Raw genomic sequence first — 22008 nt, 5'->3', positions numbered from 1 at the left:
ACTTCAAAATGCGAGAAAAGACAAAGAAGAAAATCTTATCACCCAAAGAACAGACTTAGCATTTGGATGGTCCTATATCAACCCAGAAGAGAGGTTTGTGAAAATGCAAAGAAGGCTTTGGGATAAAACATCTCCTATACTGCTAGTGGGAAGGCAAATCCTCCTTCAGCCTCATGAAGCTCCCTGGCAGAGGTGAAGTTTAAGGATGGATGGGGCAAATTCAGTGATCTAAATAAAGAAGAAATGACCCAGGGATGCTTGCAAGGCAGGAAGCAAGAGCAACATCAAGGATATCATGGAAAATGCAGAAAGACCCCCTCCAAGTGCCAAACAGCATGGGAAGGGGTGCCAAATCTTACTGACTCAAATACTTCTAATTCTGCCAAGTCTTTCTGAGCAGCTTTTCCACCCAAATCAATACCCACCAAACATAACACCTATTTGCCAACAGGCAGCTGAATGAACACAGTGGAATGTAGACTCTTTACCTGTGCAAGAGTGCACACACATTTATTTCCTCTGTATGCTCTAACAACTTTCCAGGTGAGTCCCAGTCCTGAACACTCCCAGCTGAAGACATCTCAGTAAATGCACGGGAGGAATGAGCAGGAGCAAGACCCTGCTCTGCTCTCCATGTGCTCACCCTGCCACCATCCCCACCACTGCCTAAGCCCATCCCTGGCTTCTCAGAACTTCTCCTGCCTGCCCAGGTGGGGTGAGACAAGGGTTGAGCTGGTTCAGGCAGGAGATGACACCCACCCCATAATCTGGATACTCTATGAGGAAATGTGGTATTCAGGGAATCTCTCCCAGGAGAGTTCCATATGTTTTTAGGTTTTTTGGGAGCAGCACAAAGGGACTTGGGTGAACAGAAGGCTACAGGAGCTGATCACTTTTCAGATGCCCACTCTCCCATGAGGCACACAGTGTATGTGCAACAGTGTAATTTATTTATTTGTTAATGACTGTGCATATAATTTTGATTGTAGAGTGGTGTAGACCATGCAGATTTAATAATTCTGATACTAACAAAGGCAGGGAAAAGGATGAGGGTCTCCTTGCAGTGCAGTGCAAGTTACTGAAGCAGAAGGAAAACTGCAGAAGCAGGAGCCAAAAATAGAAGTATTTGATTAAAGAAGTACAAGGACATAATAAGAATTTATCAAATGCTCCTATTATGTTTGGCCAAGGTACAAACCACTCCTTTTAATCTTCTATATTTGTAAACAGAATGTTGGATATCTTTTTTCTATTAGAAATAAGTAAAGCCTTTTTCTTCCTTGGAAAATCAGAAATCTACCAGTTACATACTGCAGAAACGAGCCTCAACAAAGGAACATCACACAAAAACACTTCACTTCCTCCATAAACATTACTTACAACAAAGTGTGTTTGGAAAATACAGGTGCCTTCAGCTATGTGCCTTTAGAATTTCAAAGTACAACAGACAAGAAAATAGGGCCCTCTTCTTTCCTCCTCCTTCCTCATTAAAAAAAAATAAAATTCTGAAGACAGCTTATCGAAAAAGTATGAAATCTGCAAGTGACTGCACTGCCCACTGAAATCGTTCAGGCTTTTTAACCTTCAAGCCAGTAAGAAATAAACCAAGGATTAAATGCTGGAAAAGCTGTGCTCCTCCACCTCTTTTCCACCACTCAGTCCTCCCCATGCAACCAGCAGCATCAGTCCAATTCCAGATGATGGCCAGAAGACAAGGGGGACAATTGCTGCCCCTCAATCAGCCAGCACTGACTCCTAAGCTGGATTCTCCAGGGGCTCAGGCACTTGCTCCTAGAAAACTTGGGAGGTTGTCTTTAAAAAAATAAAAATAAAAATAAAAAAAAAAAAAATCACAGAGTATTTAAAGAATCCTCATCACCTCACCCTTGGGAAAAAGAGTTATTAAAAAGGCTGGAATGTGATCTGTGTCAAAGGAGACATTACATCAGCTGCTTGTCTGCCTCCTTCTTGTTGTTCACATTCTCAGTAAAGCAAAAGAATGAAATACATAACCTGGTGTCCTTGTCTTCAAACCTTCATTGTTATATATAGGATATTGCTGAGTATTTTATGGCTACTGCTGTTTCCTCAATAGAAACTCCCTGATACAGATGTCCAAGCACTGGTCTGCAGAGCTCAGTGTCTATTAGAGCAGTTAAGCCACACAGCTCAGCTCTTTCCAGCCTCCCAGTCCCTTACATTTTTCATCCTCTGTATTACTGGTTGTATCATCACTTTCCAACTGGCTTTGGATTTTCACAGAGCTGAGCTTCCAATGCACATGCTGAGCTGTTCAGGGTCTGTCTCTCATCTTTCTTCACACAAGTAGTTACAGCTTAGGATTTTTGTATCCAATTATGAAGAAAGATGAGGATGGAACAGGAAATAAAAAGGTGACAGGTAGAATTACAGAACAAAATGGTACTGTATGCTTGCTTGATGCTAATTGGTTTTCTTAACTGTTTAAAATCTGCAGCACAGCATAAAACCACCCAACAGGAGTGGTCTGCCAGCATTTTAGACATGTTTCTGGTCAATTTAATTTACTTAGTGGCAGCTCTAATACATTTTGGCTGAGGAGGATCTCAACAGACACACCAAAGATGACCTTTATGGCACAAAAATAGGAGGGGTTAGAGGAAACAAATGCTTTTATTAAAGAAAATGTGAGATGTTTTGGACTAGGTCTTTAGGTTTTTAGCTTACAGAAGTGGCAATATTTAAGTAAATGAGTTTAAAGTTCAGCACTTCTGAGTTGCACCATTACAAATAATTTATACCCCTTTCATGTGCTTATTGGTATTGATGGAACTTTCAAAGTCAACTCAGCTGAGACTGCAGCCAGGTCAGTGCCCAAGAACAAGTGGAAATGAGAACAGTCAGGGGACAGCACACCAAAGTAACACCCTACAACTGAGTAATTCCTCAGCACCCGTGGTCTGGGTTTGATTCTTAGGATGCCTAAAAACTCACTGAGAGTGAAGAAGAAAAGTTAAAATCTCTGGGCAACAAAAATTGTGATACTGAAGTCTTTCTGCTGCTGGTAGTGGGGAGGGTTGTCTGCAGTGCCTCCATCCCACCTGTGCTTTACAGCTCTAGCATCCTAAATTTGAGTACATACATCATTCACATACTCTAAGAATAAATAATTAAATTAGTTTTTTGAAATAGTACTTTCTCCACCAGCATAGACATAATATTCTCATACCTTTTACACAAACACAGATGAAGGACACCCACTTCAGAAAACGTGGATTGTGTATGACAGAGCTATGACAAAAAGGAATTAACTGATGCCCAACGGCTTTCCATGAAAACTGATCTTAGAGATCAACCTCTGCTCCTTTTGTATTTCTCTTTATCACTACTAAAAGTGATGGAAGGTAAGAAGGTGAAGGGAAGAAAGACTAAACTTTCAATCAACCTTAGACAGATAACCAGATTTTCAGTGTGGGCTCCAGAAGTAAAGGGGGTAATAATCTTAAATCCAGCATTTCCTCTGGGGGATGATGGTATAAAACAATAGGCATAAACCAAATAATAACCACTGCCTTCTTGGGAACTTTGTGAAACTCATCTCATTCAAGTTTGAAGGCACTTTGAGATTCAGACAGCCAGCTGCTGTAGAAAAGCAAGGTACACTTAAAACTCAGCACTTTGGGCTTAATTTATGAGCCCAATTACAGCTTTTGGGATCCTGTACATTAGTTGTATATATATTTCTACATATTTCCAAGAAAAATGGTCCTCAGAAGATGATGAATAGCATGGCTTACTGGAAAATATATGACAGGTTCTAAAAATGGTACATTTTAAAATTGGTATAGATATTTATACATGCTCTGATCCTCTGAGATGTATATTGAAATTTGTAATATAAACAGCAAAGGGCATTCCAAGACAAGCAAATTAAAATGAATTCTGCATCATTCTCTCCTGTCCTATTATTACAAGTTCTCAGGGGGCCTACAAAAATTTGTATGCGAACTAAAACTGGATGTGAGTCTAGTAAAAGTTACTTTAAAAAACCTAATCTTTTATTAGATTACAATGCAACTGATGTCTAAAATAAGAAGCTAGGGCTATTATCACAATATATGAACAGAGTTTGTGATAGACTATCACTAGTATGCCATGTGTTTATAACATTTTACCTTGCATTCTCCTATGTAAATTAAAATGTATATATCACCATCAATTCAGGGTGAAAGAACTTTATTCTTTCCCAAAAGTAATATCATCTCCATCCTTAAGAAAAGATCCATTTATCACCATCTGATAAAACCACCATTTTTTCAAAATCTCTTGGCAGTAGATTTTACTCTTTCCTCTTGGGTTGCTCTTCACAGGTAATAATATAGCCCTGGATAGGACCTCCCCAGCCAGACCCCCCCTGAACATCTGTCTACCTTGTTCTGGAAACCCTCTGGTGCAGACTGCATCATTACTCAATCCCCCTTGTGCTTAAAAAGTTTTCCTCCCAGTCATCCTAATGCATCTTTGCTGAAAATTAAATTGGTTTCTTTTGAATTCCCTCAAGTGGGGAGAGAACAATAAGCACCAGCCTTCTCCTAACTTTCTCATATTGGAAAGACTATCCTGATGATTTCTCTGCAGGTTTATCAGTTCCCACAACTTTTCTTAATGGGCCGTGTTCTGTAAACCTCAGATTTCCCTGTCACACTCCACTCAGCTTAATGTGCCTTCTTGGTAGGTAAACATGGTGCCCCATGTAATTCTTCAGAACTTCACTGCACCTTAGTTCAGTGCACTCTTCACTGGAAACTTTTTTCCTTAATTTTTCACAAGGATATGATGTGAAGCAAAAACCAAAAGCTGAAATCAGGATACTTTCCTGATTCCCCTCTCCCCAGCCTAGATACTCTTTTAGAGAAAGAAAACAGATGGATTTGTTGGGAACAAATTATGCCAATCTTATGCTATCTTTACAACCTTTAACTAACAGGATTTATTTTATTTTATTTTATTTTATTTTATTTTATTTTATTTTATTTTATTTTATTTTATTTTATTTTATTTTATTTTATTTTATTTTATTTTATTTTATTTTATTTTATTTTATTTTATTTTATTTTTAAAATATTTTTCCCTCTGTATTTCCAGGAATAGCTACTGGGCTGACTGGTTTATAAATTCCTGATCCCTTCTTTTTCTCCTTTTCAAAAGGGAAGTATGACATCTACTCTTCTCCCATGCTTTGGGGCTTCCTTCATCCTCCAAAGTTCTTGGAGATTATCATTTGGCATTTGCACAATAAAAATGCATGCTGCTGTTTCATTTTTAACAGACTGAGGGACTCATTCTAGGACCTTCCTGGAGAACTAAACAGCTGGACATCCTTAAAAATTCGATTTTAATATAGTTTGACTTCCAACCCTAAGCAAATTTGCTCACCTACATATTGTTTCCTTGCTCTTCACCTCCAAGTAAAGAATGAAAGTTCAAGGATTCAAATTGTCAGAAATCTATGTCAGAAAAAAGAATTTTCTCCAGATACCAGAGTATGCCACTGCAAGGGATAGGAGATGCCAGTGACAGTGAGGGATGGGGAAGCAGAGCCTCTCCTTCCAGCAGCTGCTGGTTATGAGTTTTCCTATAAAGTGGTATCAAAAAAGTACAAGCCAAATGCACCACCAAATCCTGGCTTATTAGCAATGAAAAATTAATTCCAAGGCCAGGAATACCAGCCCAGCCCTGATCTCCAAAAGCTTTGAGTTTTGGGTTTCAGGCTAATTACTTCAGTGATCCAAGATGCTTCTATCCAACAGGTCTCTCCTCTTTCCCAGCCTGGCTGCTCCTACAGTGCACAGCATATATTATCATTTAATTACTACCAATATATATCATTCATAAATAACTTCATAACTACTCAAAACCTGCTATGTATGACAATTAGTCTTTAAAATTTTAAGCACACCAATCTAAGCAACCATTTACACACACACTATGGACTGTTCCTGAGGTGAGGTGCAGGGACTGTAAGAACAAATAATGCAAATATTTTCTGTGTTGCAAGGTCCTAAACCTCCCTGCACTCCTGCCACATTGTCACCCAATGTCACCCAAGCTGCAGACCCCTACAGTAAGGACATAAAGGGCACATCTCAGTCAATGCAGCTGTCCCTCCTCCTGTGGCCCAAGGGATTAGAGAGAAGCAGAGCCAGGGACGTGGTCCCAGCCTTGCCACCACCTCCCCACCGTGGTTCCAGCACTGGGTTAGAAACATCACTGCCTTAAGGGATCACTCCCTTAAGGAAAGGGATTGCAGGACTGGTCTCAGGTTTGTGCTGGGATCACTCCCTTAAGGAAAGGGATTGCAGGACTGGTCTCAGGTTTGTGCTAAAGAGAAACTTGAATAGTGGAAGGCAGGCAACATGAAACCTTTAGCAGACATTAAATGCTCTTAGTAAAGAAGAGAAAGAAATTGCTGTCTTTGTGTGCTGCCCCATCTGAAAATGTGTAAGGTACTATGGGCAAAAGAAGTCCTAATGAAGAGCTGATTTGTGTTTTATGTCACTTGTGCACCAAATATTATGTTATCTTCTGAAATTATAGAAAGGAGGAGGATATTTTTAGTAATTGTGCTACTCAAGCCACCGAAAGTCTGTTTCTCTGGGTACAACTAATTCTGTTTGTGGTTTCAGTGACCACTGCCAATATTTCAGCAATATATACATTACGAACTGCTACAGCTGGCAAGGTGTATCTGTGTTGTCTCTTCCAGGGAAGGATTTTGCTGCCTATTTAAAAATGAATAGATTCAGAAGTGGAATCCAGCATGGAAAATGAAGGAAGGTCAGGAGAAGGGTAATATTTATGGAAGATTGAACATTTTAGTGTGCTACTGGCTTCAGGGGCTGCACTCCCTCAAAAAGATCAGGTTTTGTGTACTGCTGTGCTGAGCAGACAGAGCAGAACTAAAGTCTTAGTTTGAACCTTCAGAAACACACAGCTGCTTAGTATTCAAAAAAAAAAGAAAAAATGGGGAACTTTACATTTAATGCCACTCTAGAACAGAAATGCTTTAACCAAATAAGCAACTCAGAAAGGGCTTTTCAGCTGACAAGCTCAAAGCTCTCTACAATTCCCCTTGGTCTGGAAGCTTGAAGAGGAGATGCTCCACCTCACCCCCTCTCTAGCAGAAAGCTGCAGCTGAAATGTTTGTGTGTTGGGCAACTGGATGGATGGAGTGCTCCAAGGGTTGTAAAATGATACTGAAGGATGGAGGAAGTGCCCAGAGGGTTGTAAGAAGGATCAGAGGGAAGGATGAAGAACATGGAGGGTTGTAAAAGGGATCTGAATGTTTGAGAGATGTGAGGGAGAGTACTGGAGACCATTCAAGAGCTGCCAGCTGTACTGAAGATGAAAATAAACAATGAGAATTAACACTCCATGGCTGAATTAATTTTTTGGAAAAACATAACAGACAGTGAGCTAGTGGGAGAAGTATCCAGTGTGAACATCTGCCTTGTTCAAATGTATAAATCCAATGGGACTGTGGGGAATTCTTATCCTCACGTGACCGACCTTTCATTGATATCTTGGTTGTGGTCTGAGCACATCCCATCTGTAAACAACATTATCTTTATTTGTTGATAGTCAAATGTGTATGGCAGAGACTGCATGAACATGAATGCTATACAACATAACATGTCTACACCTACAGAGCCATTTTGATAGGAAGAGTGTGACAATATAAAGTATAATAAAAGAAATAAAGAAATATGGAAAATTGCCTTCAATGGCAAGCAGAAAAAAATAATTTTCAGAGCTTTCAATTTTGTATCTTTAAGCATTGAACTCAGGGGATGGGAGGGAGTGAGGGAAGAGGCACAACAAAGTAGAAACAGTAACTCTAAAAATACTGTTGCAGAATGCAGCAAGGAAACCCATGCACTGGGTAGTGATGAGAATGAACTGAAACACTCCCCAGCACAGTGCTTTGGGTTCTTGATGCAAAACACATGAGAGCTGTTGCACTACTTTTCTGCTCTTCCACACCCTTTAGAAGGCTGAGGCCTCCCAGTGGAACATTTTCTGCACAACGACATAAAAAAAAAAAAAAAAAATATTTACACCATTGCTCAACAGCTCTTCCAAAGGGTTTCTATTAATATCAGGTGATTACCCATGGAAAATACCCCGTATTTCCCAATACCAGCTAAGAAATCATTTTTGTCTTGGTTAATTCAATGACCAAACTTGTAAGCATTTTACTTGGATCATATCAGACCTCTGACTTCTCAGACTTATTTTCATCTGCCTGGGAGCAAAATTCCAGTCGTATATCTAAATCCACTCTGCAGCTCCTCTCCATATCAGGCATAACTTTGCTCATGTCTACAAACCTCCCTGAGCAAGAAATGAGCACAGCTCCAAGCTTCTGCAGGTCCTGCTCCCTGCTCTGTTTCTTTGCACATTTTGTTTTCCTGCAGTATATAAAGTGACTTACAGGAAGCTGCCAGTAGTGGAGAGTTGTAACTCAACTGAAAAGAATCTGTGATTTAAGGAACAGGCACCTTCTTACTGGATGTTAAATAATATATCACACAATGCAATTATTCTATGTCTCCTGGTCATCACATGGTCTGAGGCAATCACAGTCTCTCTCTTTTTTTTTTTTTATTAATATTGGGAAAGTAAGGATCCTACAGAATTACAGACTATATAGAACTGTGCTCTTCTCTCTGCATAACTGAACCTCTCATCAGAACAAGCAATTTTTAAACATCATGATCCATTCTCCATTTCACACCTATACACACGAAAATAAAATGCACCAATTGTGTTTTGGGATGGTTGCTTACCACAAAAATACCAGGCAATTACACGGTATGATGTTCTAATTAGAAACTCTCAACAGGTCCCTGTTTGGAATGTGTGACACTCCTCTGTACTCCATGTCTGAAGTTGAGCTGTATTACAATCACATCTCCAGTCAAAGAACATTGCCATTTTTTTCCCCAGATCAGACACCTGTTATCAATTTCAATGGTATCTGATTGAATATTTGTGCAGGAAGGACAAGAATCAATTATTCATGAGTACTAACAACAGACTGCATAAACATAGTTCATGAACCTGAATCCTTTACAACCAAGCTTATCTTCAGTACATTTAGAAGGGCAGCCCCATCTTTTAAACAACTGACATATTTATCGCATGAAAAGGGGAGGGGATAAAGAGGAAACAAATGTTTTCATGCAATAAAATATGAGATCTTTTGGATTAGGCGGAGTTGCATTTTTTTTTGTTGGTTTTTTTTTTTTTGTTTTGTTTTGTTTTTTTTTTTTATATAAAATGTTAATATGTAACTACTTCACTAAATTTAGCTGGACATAAATTGTGACAACCATTTCCCTGAGACCCCCAGCTCAGGTTTCGCTGATGCAGGCCATTTGGGTAATTCAAATGAACACAAAAATGTATGCAACTTTTGGATCCCTACCCAGGAGTCTTGTGTGAGTTTTGGACTCCTACATGTTCTTGGCAATTTAATGGGAAAAAAAACCCAAAACCAACCATTTTGAGGTTCTCCTGTCGTTAGGTTTTCTCCACTGCAGGAACCTGTGTTCCCTCCCTGGCAGCCCCTTCTCTTTCAGGTTTCCAGTATAATGCAATTAATCCCTGCTAGCTCTGCACCACTGATCTGGTTGAATGCACTCCAGCAGAAATCCTGCACCTTGTTGTCTCATGTGAGCTCCATAATACAAATGTGACTGATGTCAGAAGGGGAAAAGCCTGATCCACAGTTTCAGGGAAATTCTTACCCTGATACCATAGTGGAACAATACAAAAGAAAGCAGTAAATAATGTATTCTGTTAAAAGGCTTCCTTCCTCCAAACAAGGCTGTTAATGTTGCTGTCATGTTTAATACATTTTTATGTATACTCTGTTTTCTTATAACACTGGTTTAAATTTCAATACAAACGTTTAAAGCATGTGACATCCTGAAATTACAGCATCCATATTTAAAGTCCCAAGATTACAGCTTCTAGTGGTGAGTGCTTAACTATCGTGAAATACAATTTGATTTAAAATCAATCCTCCTATTGACTTTAAAAAGCATCTAGTGCTGTTTATTTGTTTTTATGGAAAATAATACAGGCAATTAATTTCTTTCATACCTTAAGTGTCTGAATTATGAATATCTATAATGTAACACGGCATGCTTGATGAATAACACCTGAGGTGATTTAGTTTAGAGCAAGTGACTGGCAGTTAGTGACTGATAAACACTTTCTGCATGATATGCAACAGACAACTCAGCTGTACAGCCAAAAACAAACTTGGGGTGAAAAAAATTTCAGTCATGTTACATTTTATGCTGGGGAACCAGACAGAAGGAGGAGGATGTAATGCTTTCCTAGATCTAGTAGCTGCTGCTTTAAGAAAAGAAACAACAAGGTTATGGGTTCTCCCTCTGCCATGCATCTCCTTCATAAATTCTAGCATTAAATTATAAATAAAACATATGAGGACTCAGCTCAATGAGAATTATGTCTGGACTTTGGCACTGTGTAGGGCTGCACAAATCCATACAAGCTGCTTAACATTGATTTTCTTTGGCGTCTTTCGCAGCCCTACGCGGCCTTCGCAATGCAGAAGGCAGACATGGCTCTTATTGTATCAGGCCCTTTGCCATTAATTACAGACATGCCTTTCCTTAATGACTGGGCACAACCGGCCTGGTGAACCCCTGGCTGGATCACCAGAGGATGCAATCAGCAGCACAAACCAGGACTTTCAACCATTTGCTATTCCTGGCCTGCCCCTTCTCCCCGTCCTCTTTGCCAACGAGAGGTTGAGGTCAGTAGCCCAACTGGCTGAGTTCTCCTTCTCACCCCTCCTTCTGAACCACCTTCTCCAAAAGAAAAAAGGACTCAGCATACATCCCTGCTCACCTTCAAGCAGAGGTCAGTGGGGAAAGCAAGAGGAAAGACCCACCTTTCATACACCTTGAAGTGAAAAACTCCACGGCAAAGCCAATATTATCCTCTTGCTCAACATGGAAAGCTAACCAAACCTCCTGAGTCTGCAAAACTCAGTGGAAAAGTGGAAAAAAAAACACACACATTTTGCCTGTGGTATTTTCACATCTTCACTCTGGCCCTGGCTACAAAAGTAAATGGTCTTGGTGGTTAGCACATGGGGCCAGGAGTGAGGAGCCCTAGGCTCAAATCATACCTCTGCTATTGACTCACTGCAGCAAACTGTTTGGACAAAGTTCTTGAAAAGCATTCCCTACTTTTAGGAGATAATTTTTTTGCATAAACAAGTAGAGACATGTAGGCTCAGATCACCTACCACCTTTCATAAAACCAGAGGGAAATTCTAGCATACACCACACCACTGTCAACCATCCAGACCATGATCTGGACCTTCGTTTCAGAAGACAAAAAACACTCTTCCATGTGAGTCAGAAAGCTGAGAGCTCCTCTTGTGCCCAACAAAGACTCTCCCAGAGGACTGCAGGACTCAGCATTTAATCATGACACCTAAAATTACTGAACGCATGAGACTGAGCACTCCCTGTTTGCCCCATCTGCTAAATGGGCATTATGTGTGTGTCATGAGAGTCCTTTGACCTCTGAGAGTGTATCAGAAAACCTGACAAGCCCCCAGGTTGAAATCAGAATAGCAAAAATTTACTCCAACATTTTAAAGAACCTTAGAAGATGGTTTGGTTCAAGTCTGCGCAGCTTACATTAGACAAATATTTGCTGGAGGATAATGTTAATTTTTCCAGATTAATTTATCTGGGTTAATATTCCCCTGGATATAATGTATGTGTGGAATTGCTTTTCTTAATAAACTTTTCACATCAAATGCATCCTGCTGGGTAGATTTTGCCACTTTAGCAAGAGCTACTGAAATATGTATCCGATTAGGAAAAAACTATGTTCATGTTAATTTCATGGTTTATTTATTTTTACTTAAATCTGCCATACTTCCAGGAAGATCTATCACTATTAGCCAATCCACATAATTGGTTCATCCAAATAATGACTGTGGAGCACGTTAAAGAAATCAGGCAAGACCCTGGCAAAAGAGCAGGAGGTAGAGCTCTTATCAAAACCAGTTCTCTCTCAGATATCAAAGGTCACTGATAATTATTCATGTGTCTAAGAATGAAATTTGCCTCTTTGAGTGGTATTGCCTCTTCACTTGCAGTAACATAAACAGTAAAAAGACAGAATTGAATGAGACATCCTCACTGTTGTTCTACCAACTGAATGCCATGTTTCTCTCTGCAATTCCCTCTCTGCTGAATTGCCTGAATTCAGCATTTCAAAACCTGATGCACTTTCCTTGCCCAGGGCTGATTATATATGGCATGTTTTTCCTCTTAACTGACTTCACAGTTTTTGTGCTCCTAGAGAATTTCCCCCTCCCAAATTTATACAAATTGTGTGGGAATTCTGTTGTTAACTGAAGAAAAATGCGGCATTTCATGGTTAAAGTCTAGATGTGAAGTCCTGAAACCTGCTCCTGAAGTGCAGAGAAAGATTTCACATTCAGGGGATCTGCCTGGTCTGTTCAGGTGCTAACAGATCTCATCCTGTCCTGTCACTATCTCAACTGGAAAGCCCTCATCCCTAGGGACAGAAGTATTTCACCTCCTTGACTTCTTTCCACCATCAGAGCAAATCATGAAAAGAAAAAAAAAAAAAAAAAAGGCAAATAGATGCTATTGCTCCATGAACAGAACCCAATCAGTAATTGGTACAATTTACTATTTGAGAGAAATATGTTTAGAGAAAAAACAGAAACGAGAAAATCAAATCAACCATGTCTTAAAATGCATGGTGAACATGTGCCTGGCCTTATGTCCTTTATGGAAATTGTGCTTATACAACAGATAACTCAGCAATGCAGTCAGGATACTTCCAGAGGCACTCAGGGGGAATGTCAACCACCACTGATGAGCAGCTTTGTACCCTTGGCCTTTCAGGTGCAGGCTGACAAGTTAAGGGGCTTTTCTTCCTCTGTATGAAAAGGGGGTTTTCATAGCCTGGATTCCAACAAATAAAATGCAATCCAAAAGTGCTGGGCATGAGCTAAATTTCTTAGAAGAGTGGGATTACCATGCCCCTCTTGATAGACTGGTGGATGCCAATGTCTATTTGTACTCTGTGCTCTTTTTCAAATGAAAAAAAGGAGAAGAAAACAAAACAAAAAAGATCTTCAGAATCCCTTCTGGATGGGTAACTACGTTCATTCAGCATGGAAGCAAAATGGAGTCTATTTGAGTTAATTTCTCCTCATTTATTTATATTTAGCTCTGCAATAATGGTCCAGCAGCTCCCACTTCACTGAAATGGTTCAACATTACCTCTTGAAATTAAAAAGCTGCTGTATAACAACTCAAAGTGCTTTTTACATGTGGCTCTGAGGAGGGGAATCCCTTTATTTACAAAACAGCAAGCAGAGGTAAACCAAAAAGGATTCTGTTAGGCTGCATTAAAGGAAATCTACTGGTTAGGCAGGTGGGCTGTCAACCAGGTGGATTCCTTGAGTCTGACAGATCCAATGAGAATGTCACCACAGGGAAACACATCCACAAAAACAGGGATCTTAGGGTCAGCAGATCTCTGAAGACCATGTCAACCACATCTGTGGCACTTGGCCACCATCATCTTCAGTCAACGTGTAGGATCCCCTGTCTGTAAAAAACCACTCTGAAGCCCCTACAGAAACACCACATTGTACTCTGCCTTCCAGACTCCTTCCTGCACATTTAACTACTTTGAAAAATGGTCATTATTCACTGCTTGAAAAGAAGAGAGATGACCTAAAATATATCTAGGTAAGCTTAAGAAAAGGGGTAATGCTCTTAACCCTCTCAGGCACAGTTTCTACAGCTCTGATTCCTCTCTTTTTCTAAGGTTATCTTACGTTTCCATAGCTACATGTATTACTTGTGGTTGGAAACTCTCTTGCCCACTTTTTATCCCCCTATCACATAAACATCTATTTGAATTTAAATCTAATTCTAGGTTTTGGTGATTATTGTTGTTGTTGTTCAGAAGTGAAATATTTCCATCCTGCATGTGGAATAGTGTAAGCATTTCAATTTTTTTAAGTAACAAGAGCAAAAGCACAGGGTATGTAATTCTGAAAAGTGGACTTCAATCATGCTGGGTATGGGATCCCACAGAATGTGTTCTTTAGCAACTCTGTTGTTTGTGTTGAGATATCTGGTAAGGTCTTTTGGGAAAACATACCACATATCTCTTCAAGGTCCAACCAAAATATCATCTATCCTGCCCTCAGTACAACAGCCTTACTGAGATAAATATTTCAAGGGGAAAAAAAAAATCTTCCACTGTAAATCACACTATCCAAACACTGCTGGGCCAAACTCTCTACCCTCCACCCCAGTGAGATGCTGCATGCTCTAATAAGGAGTCTGAGTATTTGACAAAATTTAGGAGGTTAAAATTAAGAGAACATAACTGTGGTCCTCTAAGAAATTATTCTGTTCTTATTTTCTCGCTTCTCTTTTTCTTGGCACGAGGGGACTTCGGGTCAGAGCTAAACAGCTTATGAACTCATTTCCTAAAATTTTCAGTCTCCCAAAAGCTTGCTTTCCTTGGATTATTTTTAATTCAGTCGATTTGTAACACATATTCAGCCTGTATCCTCCACAATATTTTATGATAAATCCCATTCAATTTCACATGTACGGTCACAAGCTTTATTGCTTAACAAACATTTCATCTACTCTCCCATAATTTATATCTGAATGGGTTTATTATAGGCATAGCATTTCATTCATTGTGCAGTTAATTCTGTAACATGCTGCCTGTTTTCTGTATGGCCGCTCTACCATTATGTGCTTTCAGTACAATTGAATTTTTCCTTGGGAGCTTTATAAAATGGTTTATGAATATGTAATACAAATTGTATTAACAAGGCAAATGTACTTTTTATTCCTTTTGTGAACATTTCCAGTCAATGAGTAGTAGGAGAACAAGCATGGTAGCACATGTCTCCCTCAGTTCCTACTCACTAGGGCTCCCCATGCAATATTACTTTTAAAGGGCTCATCACTTCAAAAAGAAAGCTTTGCAATATGAATCCTCTCTTTGTAGGGACTTTTCACCTTCTCTTCAGGTAAAAGGATCTTTGGCAGATCATATTTTGAGAAGATGTAACCTTTTATCACATCCGTTCCAGTCAGTCTATTGCCTTGACAACCTTTAAGTATTTGTTTTGCATTACCACCTAGAAACACCAGTCCTGTTGCATTGCATGCCCAAACACATATTAAAACACAGAGGCAATCCTTGCCCTAGAGCTGTGATTGACCATACACGTCTAGTGAGATGGGAAGAGGATATGATCAAAGAATGGGAGTAAGAACAGGGTTAGACGAGGTTGCAACATCCATGACATATTCCTCCTGCTCACCAACTGCTGGAGGGACTATGTCATGCAAGGGGGAGGTATAAATGATGTTAAATGATCACACAAATAGTTGAGGGAGCTCCTGGGATGCCTGACAACATATTCATATACTTGAAAAACAAGTAGCAATGGCTTTCTTTACCTATATTAGGTCACTTCCATTTGATAGGAAGACTTTTGCACATTCAGAAACTACGGCAGGCCCTCGGCTTCTGAGAGCACAGAAAGCTTCCATACAAAGGGAGGCAGAAGCTTATTTTACATCACAACCTCAAAGTTCACCACAACACCCTTCCTAAACCTCACAGGAGTATTTGCTAATGGACTTCACCTGCTAAAGCACTTTCTAAATCTTCGATCTGTCTCTGATTTGAGAACATAACTCATCTTAAAAACCCCATCTTTCCATTCCCCATCTTGGTCAGCACACTTTCTAGAACACAACTGTGTCCATTGCCCTGGCTGATGAGTAATGGCTTGCCATATGTTCTTACTTACAGAGCAGGGGATTAATTCCTCACTGACATGACAGGAAGGCTGGAGCCTTCAGTAGGAAATAACCTGGTACTGACAGAAAAAGGACAAAACGGAAAAAGTCTGAATATATTCCTGCTCAGCTGCACAGACCACGACAAGGGACAGGGCAAAAATTTGTCACTGGAATTCAGATTCTTTTGAAGTCTGCCCACAGGCTCAGTAAGGGCTGCACCATCTATACTGGGAGGCAAGCAATATTTAGCATTCATACTGCTTTTCTCCCAGTATTAGAGATAACAGAAGTACAGAGAGGTAGATCAGAGAGTAGGATTTAGCTTGTTTTTGCTCTCAGATTCCCTGCCATACACATGGAAGAAAATCCCCTGGTGCCATTCTAGATCCCTCAAGTAGCTTGGATTTGCAGGGAAATCATCATGAAGGAAGAGCAAGCACAGGTACAAGAAGGGACTCTCACATTTCATGAAACTTACGTGATTGTAGAAGCGTTCCTATTTTAGGAGAGGAAAAAGCCCTGCTTCTAAAAAAGGGATCTTGTTATCTGCCAGGCATATGCAAAGTGGGGTTCAGTAGTGGAACACTCAGTGGAACACTTGTGCTTTTCTAGGTTAGGTTCATAGAAGGACTCAGAATTAGCAGCATGGCTCACTGAGCCATACCCACTCCTTATTAAACTCCTCCAATGACAATTTTACTGGTGTTTTATATTAGCGTTAACAAAGGACCTGAATAAGATGTAAGGAAGAGATGTTGTATTTTAAATAAAAAGTCCAGGTAATGTGTCACAGGGGACCTTAGGATCAAATGAGCTTTTATATTTTTATGTAGAATGTAATCACTTTTTTCATTATTGTGGTTGCTACATTACTGTTATTAAAGAGTTTATCACCCTGTGGGGGATGCTGCTCATTGGAATTACATGCTTGCAGACCAGAAGAGACAGTGTAGCTTCAACCCTTAATTCATGATGCAGCCAAAGGACAACAGCACATCAGTACACTGGGACTGGTGTGACATGCTGGGTACCCAGTATAATCCCACTGGTGCCATGGGAAGTCAGAGCTAGATGCAGAGGAAACTGGGAAGTCATTGTTCTATGGTCATCTGCTTTTCAGCCCTTAAGAACATGCAGAGGTTCTAGCAGGCTTTCAGAGAAATTGGCCAAAATACAACATGTAAAGAGAGGGCAAATTGGCCAAAAAGGGCAAGATATGACAAGAAATGGAAAATTACCTAACAGGCCCCTTATCCCTATTAAAACTTTGGAAAACCTTAGAACTTCTCCCTATACTGTTACATAGCTATCGTATATTATCAAGTTGACCTTTAGCCTTCTCAACCTTGGCAACATTATGCTTTGGTGAGAATTATTTTTGAACAGAGTAGCTGATCTGCTAGAAGCCCCACTTTAGAAGGGTAGGGGCCAACACCCTCTTCCCACTGATCTGTATTTCAGCAAGCACTGCAGTGCACATTGCAAAGGAAAAAGGTGCCAGCTCCTGGCTCCTTGCACATTAAACACCTCTTCTATCTCAGCTCCAGACTGCACTCGTGAGAACTGTCAGTAAGGAGTGAGGTTCACTGCACAGGGTTTGATGCCTCCCAAAGTTTCCCAGGTTAAATGCACACAGCTGAGAAAGAGAACATCGCTACTTAAGTTTCCTTAAAGCATGGGTGGTGCTATTCTTTGGCATTTTGCTCATTTTCAAGGGGGAGGATATCAATATGATATGTCAAGACTGGAATGCAAACATCTAAAGACAAATCTAATAAGTGTGTACATATCATTACCTGTTGCTTCATTGAGACAAGGAAGGAATCCCTTTGAGGAAGGTGACCAGGAATGCATTACCACAGCACCTTAAGAAATGCAAGTGATTCATATTGCCCAAAAAGGTTAGAGAGAGTGAAAGAATAAATAGGTCTCTTTTCTTCTCCTCAACACTTAAAATATCACCTTGCTTCATTTTCCATGACAGGCTGTCAAATAAGTACCTGCCCTGACTAGAGGAAGAAATGCTTCCCCAGTTCCAGGGGGATGGCTCCTTCTGTTTTCATCTCAGCAGTTCTGACCACACCAAATCCCAACCTATCAGTACAGCGTGGGAAAAATGGATATCCTGGAACATCAATACTCGTATTATCCATGGTATCTGCTGTTATCATTTATCAAATATATCCTTCGAAAAGTTGGAATTAGATATCATGCCAAGGAGAAATAATACTCAGGCTGGGTTCACCCACACTACCATGAAGCATTTGATGCCTGTGACAGAAGAACAGGGGTAAAATTGCTATTTACCCTTTCACTCAAACACATCCAAGACTTGAAGACCTGCCAGAGCTGCCAATGTAGAGATGACTGCTCAGGTGAGAGGACTCAAGCAGTCCCAAGATGCTTGTTTCTTACAGATCCATCACTGTAGCATCTCATTGAGCTTAGGTTGAGAGTCCTGATAGATTTGTTTTGAGATGCTCACCCTCCTCCACTGTCATTTACTGAGCACCTTCCCCTCCACTGGTTTATTATTCAACACTGTTGCAGATATTCTGGAGATCACAAAATGCTATGTCAGCTACCAAGGCAAGGGCTTTTGCAAGAGAAAAGGGCTGCCTGGTGCCCTCAGGATGGCCACACCAGCATGAACCAAGGCATCCTCCAGGAAGCTGGAATGCCACCAGCACTAACATAAAATCACCTGCTACCATGCTTTAACCACACACCTTAGTTTGCCTGTAAGGCAAGGCCAGGCTAGAAAGAAACAATTTCCTAACTCTCCTGAGTGAAGGAGATTTAATCTCATGCTCACTGCACGTGCACTAAATGAAGTCAGCCCCTAGAGAGCCCCACAAGTGGGAGGCACTCCCTGTCCTTGGATACCCACACACACATCACACATCCTGCAGCCCATAAACCCTGTCACACAGTAATGAGATTCAAATAATGCAGAATCTACAAAGTAGGAACATCTGTAGTTAGACTATTTAACTTAAGTCACAGGGATTAACAGTCCCTATGGCTCTAGAAATACAGTAACCACAGATGACAGAAGAATTGGTGCCATCTTGCACTGCCTGGCTGGCCAAGTGATTTTAATCTTCTTTTGGGGGAGATACTGGATCTTACAGACCACTGGAATTTGACAGTCCGTGTATTATCTCTGTCCCCTCATTATGTTCTTTTTGTCTAAGAGGCCAGAAAATCATGTTTTAATTCGAAAAATATAGCCTTAAAAATAAAAAGCAAAAAGCTATCTCAATACCAAGGAAAAAGTCCGGGACAGACTTTGGTTTTCAGTTAATAACTCTCCTATAAACTTTTGTAACCAAAGCTCATGAGCAGAATATCACCTAACAAATCCATGCATGTCTGCCAATGCACTGGAAATGGATTACAAACCCACTTTCAAAATAGAAAGAAGAAAGCCCCAAATTCTGTATGAGCAGGTTGCTGTTTTCAGGTTTTTTCTGCATATTCTAGAAGTTTATTAGAAATCTAATTACTAAACAACACCCCTGATATCATACTGAATGCTCAATATATATATCTATTAAATTATGGTATACATAGATACATTATTTTCTTCCTATTTTTAAAGGAACAACTAGAAATGGTAAGATTCTTTCCACTTACTGCCACAGGCTTCCACAGCTCACCCAAGAGCACCACAGAAGAACACTATTTCAATAATCTGTATTTTGAGTAATAGTTTGAACATAAAAGATTACTGTGCTGAAGGCAGCCAGTGGACATATTTCATATTATCATGGTAACTTTCTTATCACTTTATTTCTTATCACTTTATTTCATGATATCATCTCCCTTGAAAAACTAAGACTGTATGATATTTCTGTCTCCTAGTGTGCAGATAAGCATAACAAATCTATCTGGTTTAATACATGAGAGTAGTATTACATCAGTTTTCTCTGAAAATGTAAAAAATCCAGAGGAAGTGTTTCGAGGAAACAAACTTATATCCAATGTTTGCTCTCTAAATGTTGGGATTTCTCTTTTTCTGCAAACTTTTCCTTACTGCCAGAGGGTGCTGGCCTAACCCCTTCTATAGAAAGACTAATCATAAATCTGCATGAAGCTCATGACTATTGGTTTCCCTTGGAGCTGGGCCAAGGAATAAGCCTTCCTCCAATACAGACTTCACATGCTCAGTCAAGAATTCATTTACTAATCCTTTTGATCAAGCCTGGATTAAGCCATCCAGGGGCCCAAGTGACACCAAGTGACTCTGTGCCTTGAGATACACCTCCCAGCCAAAAGATCTCCAGACAGCAAGGAGAGGCTACCCTGAACATAGCCCATTCCTGAATTCTGGAGGATATCCTGATATATTCATCAGGATATCTCTGGACAGGCATCACCCATCCCTTTGTGAGCATCAGCAGGCCAGGACACACCAAGCAAACATGTTCCAGGCCAAAGGGTACAGGAATATTTGAAAGGTGTGATGTGATGGAGAGGACAGTGATACCAAAGATGAGAAGAAATCTGGTAGCCACCCCTACAGATTCTGTACTCCTACCCTTTTACTCTGAAAGTACAGCCACAAAAAGATGTCAGCAGTCACTCAAGTCAAAATCTACAGATTTACTTACCCACACATAGTTTTATTTTTTGTATCAAAGGCAACCATACTTCAATTACACTTGCTAAAAGCTGTATTAAAATTCTGACAATCCATTTCCTAGGAGTTCAGCTGAAAACCTTTCTCTGGCTTTTAGCCCCTAGAGGTTTCCTAGTTGGAAGTTTTTTGCCTTTCACTTCAAAATTCAAATTTAGAGATTGATATTATACTTCAGAAGCAAGATTAAGCTAAAAAAAACAAATTAATTTTCACCATCTTTTATCTATTTGGCTATTTTATATCAAGAGAATTTAGCAAGGTTTTCCTGATGCAAAACTCCCACCTGGTCCAACTTGTCTGAAAGGTTAATGTCTTCTCTCAAACACAGCTGAGTTTAAAAAGATCCCCCTCTCCCTTCCTGCCACATCCTCCTCTCCATCCAGACAAGATTTGTTGCAAACATTTCACAGAGCTCTTGTGAACGTTGTGTGAACTCACACAACGTTGTGTGAACTCTTACAGAATTATTGTTGTTCCAGGAGTGTCCTGAGGGATTTTCAGAGCTGCTGTGAGACAGTGATATCCCTCGTGGAGGACTAATAGACTGTCACTGTTTCCACTGGGAACAATGAAGGTCAGACATGCTCACTAACCTATGTTAACACGAAACTTCCTTGCTCTGCTCAGGAACAGCACTGAAAATAACACCATGCCTGGATACCCCCCCTTCCCATTGCATTGAGATCACTTTGAATCAGACCTAAGAACAGCCTTTTTTGCTTCAGCCCAGTCCCTGGCAAATCAGCTCAGTAATTCCACACAGTCTACTGCTCTAGTTGCTCTGTCAGAAAATGTCAAAGGATAGAAAGGGAGAAAGGGAGAAGTAAGGCAAGAGGAAAAGTTGCCTGCTCAAAGTGTCTGCCCTGAGCCCTTCTCTCATCCTGCACCATATGCCTATTACTCAGTGTTTCAGCACTTGCTTTTATAACCTTACCAACTAGCATGTGTTAGAGGATTGTAAGTAACTCCTTGTTTGCCAAGCCCTTGAAAAACCTGGGGGAGGTTGCTGGTTTGTTTTTGGTTTTTTGGTTTGGTTTTTTTTTTGTGGTATTTTTTACCTTTCAGGTCATTCGGAGTTCTTCCAGAAAAAACAGACTGTGCATGTTCACAACCTGTCAAAGGCTGGGGGATGAATTCTGCACCCTCCTGTGCAAACTGGGATTCTGCTGGGTCCTGCAGAATAGCAGTAGATTCAGGGAAGATTCTCCTGGGGACTGCTGCCATGCTCCCTTCTACCCTATAAAAGACAAAGGTTTGGTTGATGGTATGTACACTGCCAGGTGCTATTTCAATGTATTTTAGCATATTTGTAAGCATCTGTTGATTTTTCACTTCCCAACATGCTAATGGCCCAGTATGCTGCTATATTCTGAAGAACTAGAGGAGCAGATGTAAAGATGGGGGGAAAAAAGGAGTATTCAAAAGTTTCAATAGGAA

At 40.2% G+C, this 22008-nt stretch overlaps 1 long non-coding RNA gene across 1 annotated transcript in view; it reads right to left on the bottom strand.

The window, feature by feature from the left end:
- The window catches only part of LOC139801964 (uncharacterized), a 193557-nt gene extending 171760 nt beyond the window's left edge, over window positions 1–21797 (bottom strand). The window contains exon 1 of the long non-coding RNA XR_011728431.1: window positions 21630–21797. This is a non-coding gene — a long non-coding RNA (uncharacterized lncRNA). The remainder of the gene's footprint in view (window positions 1–21629) is intronic.
- Window positions 21798–22008: the final 211 nt, after the last annotated feature.

This window comes from Heliangelus exortis, chromosome 13 (genome assembly GCF_036169615.1).
Source record: "Heliangelus exortis chromosome 13, bHelExo1.hap1, whole genome shotgun sequence".
NCBI classification, from domain to species: domain Eukaryota; kingdom Metazoa; phylum Chordata; class Aves; order Apodiformes; family Trochilidae; genus Heliangelus; species Heliangelus exortis.
Note: the sequence above shows the minus strand (reverse complement) of the source record. Positions and strands in the feature narration are given on the sequence as shown.